Source organism: Populus euphratica, unplaced genomic scaffold (assembly GCF_000495115.2).
Source record: "Populus euphratica unplaced genomic scaffold, PopEup_1.0 scaffold516.1, whole genome shotgun sequence".
NCBI lineage: Eukaryota > Viridiplantae > Streptophyta > Magnoliopsida > Malpighiales > Salicaceae > Populus > Populus euphratica.
In genome coordinates, this window is record NW_011500309.1 from 136,913 (window position 1) to 144,597 (window position 7,685).

Sequence of the window (7,685 nt, forward strand, 5' to 3'; positions counted from 1 at the left end):
ACCTTGGTATAATAAACTTAGCTAGACATAATGAGAGTGCCAAGTATTTGTTGTACTAAGTGTTATACAACATAAATCTAGATTAGTCATTTAACAAGCAAAGTATTGAAAATTTGGTTCTAATTCTGATGTTATCAATAATCTTTTATTTAGACAAAAAGATAAGGATTGTCCTAATTTTGTATTTGTTATCTTGTTCACTTTTAATAATTTGCTTGCTAAATGGTTAGTCTAGATTTGTATTGTATAACACTTGATACAATAAAAACTTGGCACTTTTATAACCCAACCGTATGGTATAACTGACACTTGTGCTATGAAAGGAACATGATTTATTGTTAATATAAGTTATAATCATGAATACCTAACAATATTTACAAGTATTAGCATTATTTGAATAAGATAACTAATATAATCATGTTAACAATGTATAATCTGATTGAAACCTTCTTTGTGTGTGGTTTCTAATTTAGTAATAAAAAGAGTTTATGTTATACTTATTTGAAATGCCATTAGTAGATCCTCTAACCTTGACATTTATTGTTATCATTATTTAATCCTCATATTGATATTCTATCTTAAAGTTCTCAACAACTTTTTCTTCTTCTTATTTATTATTACTATTACTATTACTATTATTGTTGTTGTATTATTGTTATTTATAATTACTACAATTAACCTCCTTGTGGTTTTACTCTTTTCTTATCGGGTTATTTATTATTTCGACACTCCTGTACTTGAGAGAAGATATCAATCTTTTGGTCGTGTCACTCATGGTGAAATCACTTTCCTATATTTCACAAGACTAATATTGAAATCACTTTCATGTATTTCACAAGACACAAAAACATGCTGAAATCACTTTCATATATTTCGACTACAGGTTGGTCACCAGGGACATAGGACCAATGCTGAAATCACTTTCATATATTTCACAAAACCATTGCTGAAATCACTTTCAAGTATTTCGACTATGGGTTGATCACCTAAAAAATAGGGCCAATGCTGAAATCACTTTCATGTATTTTGACTACAGGTTGGTCACCTAGAAAAATAGAAACAATGCTGAAATCACTTTCATATATTTCACAAAAGAGTAGTTCACAAAAAAAAAAAAAACAGATCAATATTGAAAACACTTTCATGTTTTTTCACTTGGATAGGTCACCCATAAAAATTAGACCTACTGAAGAATCTATGCATTTTTCAAGACCTCTATCATTTTTCTTGCAAAACTTACCATACAAAGTCAAAAAAAATGAATTTTTCAATGCCTTTACACTGTAAATATTGTAAAGAGGGGAAAGTATTGTAACCTAATTTCGGATTCACCAAGATTTTCTCAAATGTTATTTTATTTCTATTATTATTCATAAAAATCCAAAAAAATTAAGAAAAATTTTAAAATTCAAAAATATATTTTTCTCAAGTCAAACATATCTTTCCATAAAAACCGATCCCACCAGTCAATATGGGTCAAAACATGTCAACTAGGTTAAAACATGAGTTTTCGGGTCGTTTCCAGTCAAAACCGAGTCCACCGAGTCAATATGGGTCCAACCATGCCGACCCGGATATAATTTTTGGTAATTAAACTTGATTTTTAGCGGTTGAAACGGGCTTTTTCTAATACTGATTTGAGTTTTTAGTTTTACCCATAAAAATATTTATTATTATATATAATAAAACAAAATTAATGATGCAGAAATTTTTACCATAATAAGCGGGGCAGTTGGGGTAATAGTAGGCGGGGCAGTTGGGGCGACGAAAGTTTTCTTTAAAGCAGATCGTGCCACCATCATGAGATTTTCATTTTCATCTCCCTGAATCAGTAGCTATAAATAGTCAGTAAAAATTCACCAAAAGAGAAGGAAAGAAAAAACGAGAAAGAAAAAAGAAAGAAAGAGATTTGTTATTACTATTAAGTTTTTTTTTGCTATTCCTTTGCACTAGTAAGATAATTATTTAAAAAAAAAAAATTCAAAATGTCAAAAATATCATATCCATTAGATCTAATAGTATTTAGTTTTGGACCTTTGATATAAAAAGATTTAATAGGGCTTACACACTAGATTAAAACCTAAATCCATCTCAGTCTTTAAAACAATTTGTTCTTCGATCTTGATGTGCCACGTCACCGGGTGTACCAAGCTACTAGTGCATCTCACCACACTACAACATAGCTTAATCCATATGGACCATCCGATCAACTTGCAGATCAAGCCAACCACAACCGAAGGATCATTTCATCCATCATCCAATGGTTCACAACCTTCATCTACACCAGTTTATCATGCTAATGTTCTCTCCTCTTGTTGGTGATTCTCTCTCTCATCTCCAACCGCTTAAGGCCTCCGTAACACAACAAAAAGGTTAATAGCCTCCTTTAAAGCAAAACCTATACATTTTTCATCGCCTTCTTCGCCTCATCTGGCTGGAAAAAGGTCGCGATTTCTTCGACCATATGGTGATACTCAGGTAATTTTTGGGATTCTTAATGGCATTTTTTAATTTTTTTTATGTATAAGTACTTGTAAAATTTTCTTTGTATGTTGTAAAACAAAAACCAAAATAAATATAAAAAATAATGATGTGGGTCCAACACCCATCTTATCATGTCATCATTTGTGGGTCCAAAACCCAAAACCCAATTCTCAAGTATGGTTATATCAATTTCTCAATGATACCAACATAATTTTTATTTTGAATGAATATTGTTTGTCGACACGTCTCTTTTTTTATAGAAAAGAACCCATGTTAAAAGTTTAAATACCAAATATGGATTATATCTTCTTCTTTTTTTATAACTCAAATGTAACTCTCCTTTCTAGGGTTAAACGTCAATATTTTAGATGAGTATCTTATTTTTAGGGACTAATGTCATTTTTTTATTTTTTTTACATGTCTCCTATTTAACATTGTTTGTCGACGTGTCTTTTTTTTTTTTATAGAAAAGGACCAATGTCAAAAGTTGAAATACTAAATATGGATCATATCCATTATTTCTCTTTTTGGTAACTCGGACACAACTCTCCTCTTTATGGTTAAACATCAACATTTTAGACGAGTTTTCTATTTTTAGGGATAAATGTTATTTTTTAACATATCTTCTATTTTTAGGGACCGACGTTAAGCATCTTTAAAAAAAATTGCAAATAAGTTTAAAATGTAATAGCATTTGAATCAAATAAAAAACACACAAGTAAGGGTAACCTTTCTCTTGAAAGGATGTTTTAAGGGTAGTGTCTACTTTCCCTTAATCATAACTAATCTAGTACCTAAATCTTTGAGAATAGTGTCTAATTTAGGATTTCTAGTTCCCTCAAATTACTAGATGACGACTCCAATAAAGCCTTCATTTCCCGTAGTCGAGTAATCTTTTTGTTAAATAACTAAAAGTGGAGTCGTTGTGTGACGTTGTGTATCAACAATTCTCTTGTTTGAATACTATAAAATGTAGTGCCCAAGCCCTTAACATTTAAAACACTTTACATCACAAGCGTGTATAACTAAGTATCATATTTATTTTTAAAATCCCTAGAGACATCAACTATGGCTTTAGATGGTTCAACTTTGGTGCTAGTAAAGGGTTTCAGCTGGGTAACCCCTTCTATCTTAAAATTCAACTTTTATAATGATGAAGAACTTGAATATAAGATGGTCATACATTTCCCTTTCTTTTTTAGTTGCCTTTTGTACTTGCATAGCTATATGAACCATGTCATTTACTTTACGTAATGTTGTAGCTTAACAATATTAATTGTATCTCTTTCAGTCCATCAAAAAACCTAGATATAATAGTTTATGATCTTCAACCATATTAGCTCTAATCATTACAATTTCCTACTCCATGTGGTAATCTTCCATGGTTTATGACCTTTGTTGTAAACTTTGCAATTTCTAAAAGAGCTCTATGCAATATAAGTTAGGAATAAAACATTTCCCCATTATGGCTTTCATGTAATCCCATGAATTAATTTGTCTTTCTTCATTCCTTTTCCTACTCAAAATAAGTTGATCCAACTATATTAGTGCATAATCTGTAAATTTAATGACAACGAGTTTTATCTTTTATTGTTATTTATAGCAATGACAATAAAAGATCCATTCAACCTTCTTTTCTTACTCTAGGTATGTCTTTGGATAAATGTTTTCTAGGAAAGCAGATATTTTTAACTTAATGGTGCGTAGCTCTCTACCTAAATCATCACGATGCCTAAAATCATGAGAATTCTCCCTCTGATTGAATGTTCCACCCTGGGCAAAACTAACATGCCTCTTAGCCCTATTTGACTCAAATCTATTCTCTTCTCCTACGGATGCAAAGTAGTTATCGTCGTTGTTGTTGTCGTCATCATCATTTGTGTTTTCATCAACAAAATCAACAAAGTTAGCTTTAACATTTCAAACAATGTTTCCTCTCCAATTAGCTCCATACTCACACTATCCATCCTATTATTTTACTGTCTCATCAAAGCCATTTTATCTTTCAAATCATTCATCACCCTAGTCGAGTTTTTAATCGAAAGCTTTCATTTGGAAAGTGATAGTCGCTTTTGCAAACTCGTTATTTTCAAACATCTTTGATTCTGCAAAACTTGATTAGTAGTAAGAAAATATATCCCTACAACTCTCATGTTTCATATAATTCAAGGCTTTTAACTTAATTTTCTAAATATAACTTGTATGTATCGGTTCACCTTCTTGCAATTCTTTCAAATCTAAAAATCAATGAAACAACGTCGATGACTATCATAATGCAATATATATATATATATATATATAAAAGTAACTTAAGGATAAATAAGATACTAAAAATCAATAAAACAAAACTACAACAATGATTTCATGAGTAGCAAATGAATTTGTATGAAATATGGATGATTTATAACTCAAAATAAAATAGATGTAAAAATTAATGAAAATATTTATTTGACTCCTAAATAACCCAAATATAACAAAAATTAAATTGATTAGGTTGAAACAACTAGTAGTAAACATGTTTTTGTAACTTGACACAAATTTGACTCCGTATGCAATTTTAGCACTAGAATTGAAACCCAGACCAAATGATATTAGAACAACCTAAAATTTAATATGTAGTAACCTTTACCTATTAACCTAAATTTGACTCCGTATTCAATTTATAGATCATTCTCTTATGCCTATATATATATATATATGAAAGCATGTATGATTAATTTGTGGTAGAATTTAATTTAGAATTGAAACCTTAATCAAAGGATAAAACAAATAAGGGTAAATATATTAAATAGTTAGATTTCACCCAAAATAACCAATTTATTAATTTGGAAGTGATTTCAAAATGATTTAATTTAATTTCTTTATTATTTATATTTTCATGATAGAATTGAAGCATCAATAATGTCTATTCTTCATTTTTTATTGACTTTTTATGCTACTGATATGTTTAGGGCAATAATAAAATGAAATAACACCTTGTTTGAACTAAGATGCTAACAACATAAAGAGAAGAAAACGGTTGGAAAACACCACTAAATTTATGAAACATAAAGAAAATGAAATTTTTAGAAAGATATGACCTAATTTTCGAGCCTAGATCTAATACTAAGTGACTTAAACCAGTGATTATATGGTCACGCAACCTTTAATCAAATAACAATGAATTATGAAAAGCCAAAACAGGTCTAATAGAAGTGTGTCACAATGAAATCATGTTTCAAGACACCAAAACTATTAGAATAAGAACCCCCTATCTAATGAATACCAATTTATGAATGAGAAGTATAAGAAAGATACCACAAAGTTGGTTAATCTTTAAGAAGTCAATTTAGTTCATTAGAGAACCAAAGATTGAGGGAATCTCTCTTTTTATTGGGTTTTTCTTGGGTACCCTCATGATAAAAAAAGCTTACAAAGTCTATGATCTAAATATACAAAAATCATTCATCCCATGTGATGTTATTTTTTATATGTATTTTTTCCTTTTAATTCTGGATATGATCAAATACCAATATCATTCTTTGTTTACTTTTATATTAAGTCTTATATTGACAATAAATTTGAATCTAAATTATCATTGCCAAATTCCATACCTAATTTCCATATTGAAAATATTATTGTAAACACTCCACTTATTAAATAGGTTCGTGCATGTTCCTGCTTCTTTTAGGTCTTGACGTGAATGCTAACTTGTATCTAAAATCGAAGGTGTTTCCTTTAAGCTACTATTTTTAATAAATCTAAATCCATATGCTATTTCCCTTATTTTTTCATATACATATTTTCCACCTTCTGATCAATTATTTCTAGTTGCCATCACTTATCTTGATAAACCTTTTATATTCTCCAAGGCTATTAAAGATTCTTTTATGGCAGCAAGCTATACAAACTAAAATTATTGCTCTTGAAACTAATGGTAATTAGGATTTAGAGCACCTCCCACTTAGAAAATATGTCACTGACTCTAATTGGTTTGTAAGATCAAATACAATGTTAATACGACTTTTAAGAGATTCAAAACTTAACTTGTTATTAAGGGGTTTACTTAGGTCGGAGGAATTGATTATACCATCAACTTCACTTTAATTGTTAAAATCACCAATGTTTGTTGCCTTTAACATGACTACCTGATTAGTACTTAAAAGTATATTTTTATCAAGATTTTATATCATTATTTTGCATTTAAAGTATTAATAACTCATTAACTAAAGCATGTTTTATAATAACAAGTTTGATATTATAAGATACCTTTAATTTATGATAAATGTTCATCTTAAATACAGGTCTATCGTATAAATCAAAGGATTGATTAATGAGTTCAACTACTAAAATTGAGAAGACAAAGGGAAGGTGAAGCTTAGAAATGTGATGTTAGTTCGATCCAAACTGGAACATTATTCAATTATTGGGTCATATCTGGAGCTGTAGATCTTAGATTTCAATTTGGTTTATATGGCTAGAAATTTAAGACATAAGCCTAAAACATTCATGGGAATGCAAGATTCAATTCTGCTGTTTAGAAGTCCAAATATTAGCAATAACGAAAAAGTCCAAATCTATCCTGTAGTCCAGATACTATTCAATGTTCAGCTCATATTTTAAGTTCTAAAAGTCCAAATGACCTCAATATTTTTTTGTTGAAAGCTGAGATAATTTTATAGAACTTTCATGATTAAAATCTATTCAAATTCTGATATTAGCAATGATATTTTGTTCAGACAAAAAGATAAGGATTGTCACCAAGTCAAGATGTGGCCACCTACTGAACAATTAGTCAACAAATCAATAGATCTTGATTTTGGCCTATAAAAGGAGGCATTTGCCATGCATTTAGGCATCTTAGTTTTCAGATCAAGATTATATTCTTACTCTTTTTTTATATTTTTGTAATGTTTAAGTTTTGCTTTCATTAATCTCTTGTTTATGCTTTTCATTTCCTTTTCCTTACTTTATTAACTTACATCTTATTTATGTTCTTATCTTATTTATTTATGTTTCTCTTTTTTTATTATGTTTAGTTAAGTTTATTGACACGACTAAAAGGTTGATGTCTTCTCTCAAGTGCAGGAGTGTCGAAGTAATAAATAACCCGGCAAGACCGGGGTCGAACCACAGGGAGGTTAATTGTACAAATTAAAAACAACAATTATAAAACAACAATAACAACAACAACAAGAATAATAATAATAATAATAATAATA